The sequence below is a fragment of the Mus caroli genome, chromosome 12 (genome assembly GCF_900094665.2).
Source record: "Mus caroli chromosome 12, CAROLI_EIJ_v1.1, whole genome shotgun sequence".
In the NCBI taxonomy this organism is placed as follows: Eukaryota; Metazoa; Chordata; class Mammalia; order Rodentia; family Muridae; genus Mus; species Mus caroli.
The window spans coordinates 97,376,309-97,378,038 of NC_034581.1; positions in this window are offsets into that span (position 1 = coordinate 97,376,309).

Here is a 1,730-nt window from a genome sequence, read left to right on the forward strand (position 1 = left end):
AGTAATTAAGCCACTCTGAACCTGGCTAAAAATAGTTTTACCATGTAAGAAAGGGGTAGCGGGTAGCGGGAGCCGGGAGAAAGTGAGCGCTTCTCTCCTGTGACAAATTCCTCATTTTGCTTTCCTTAAACAGAGTTGAGTCTTTTACACATGACCAGCAGAACACAGACTCATAGGCAAATGAGACACTAACTTTTACCCACCGTCCTCGATACCAGGCACTCCAGGTTGACATCCCTGTCTTTTTTAGTTGGGTTTTTTTTTTCAGTGTATATGTTTAATTTTAAATATTTATTTATTTTTGAGACAGGGTCTTACTATGCAGACTTGGCTGGTCTTGAATGCTCAAAGATCTGTCTGCCTTTGCCTCCCAGGGTGTTGGAATTAAAGGTGTGTGTCACCAGCCCCTAATTTTAAAAAATTATTTATTTTATGTGCATTGATGTTTTGCTTGTATATGTCTGTGTGAGGGTGTCAGAACCCCTGGAGCTGGAGTTACTGACAGCTGTGAGCCACCGTGTGGGTGCTGGGAATTGAACTCAGGTCCTCTGGAAGAGCAGTCAGTGCATTCAACCACAGAGCCATCTCTCCAGCCCCAGACTTAGCTACTTTTAATTGTTATGTGTATGAGTGTTTGCCTGAATGTATTATGCTTACCACATGTGTGCCTGTTGTCTATGAAGATCAGAGTCCTTGGAACTGGTGACTGTAAATGACCGTGTGCGTGCTGGGAACCCAACCTGGGTCTTCTGTTAGCAAGTGCTATGACCCAATGGCCCATCTTTCCAGGCCCCCATTTGAATTTTTTAAATATTTATTCATTCAGGGGGCAGGGCATACTCAGGCTACAGCATGTATGCCCCAGCATGTTGGTCAGTGGTCAGAGGATAGCTAGCTGAGTCACCTCTTTCCTTCAGCTCGTCTCTCCCTGAGACTGAACTTATATTGTCAGGCTGGGCTGCAGGGGTATGACCCACTGAGCCATCTTCCTACGCCATCTTTTATAGTCCAGATAGCAATTCAGTAAAAAAGTTTGGACTAGTGAGGAGATCGATTATCAAGGTAACAACGGGACTTGCTCTTGGTCTCCAACCATGGGACAGCTAGAATGGGAGCCAAGATTTCTGGTAGCCTCACGCTCAAGTTCTTGGCATCACACTTGTCCTGCAGTCTCTCTGCCTGCGACCCTGGTGCTGGAACACATCATCCATCACTGTCCCCTGTCTGCGTTCTGCTGGTGCCAGGCCTATCTGTGGGTTGCATCTTCCTTTAACAATGTCAATGCCATCCTGGGTGACACACCTTTATGCTTAGCCAGCAGCTCCACCCTGATCTCATGATAACACTTTCTCAGTTGGGGACACACCCTGACATCCTTCAGTCATGCTGATGCCCATAGGTGGGACAGTCTGGGCATCCCCTGAGGAGCCCTCAGCATAGCAAAGAAAAGGGACATAGTGATATAGATGCTCTAGTTCTAAGGCAATGGTGTGTTGGGGTCATGGCCAGAGGGGGCTACACGGGCGGGAAGTGGGTATTGAGAGCGTCAGAGAATCTCTTGAAAGGAAACTGTCTGGGTTCCAGGGAGATGGCCCACCAACTTTCCTGATTAAAAAAAAAAAAACTGAAAGGGATCTGCAACCCTATTGTTCGAACAACATGATGTACTAACCAGAACCCCGGAGCTCTTGTCTCTAGCTGCATATGTATCGAAAGATGGCCTAGTCGGC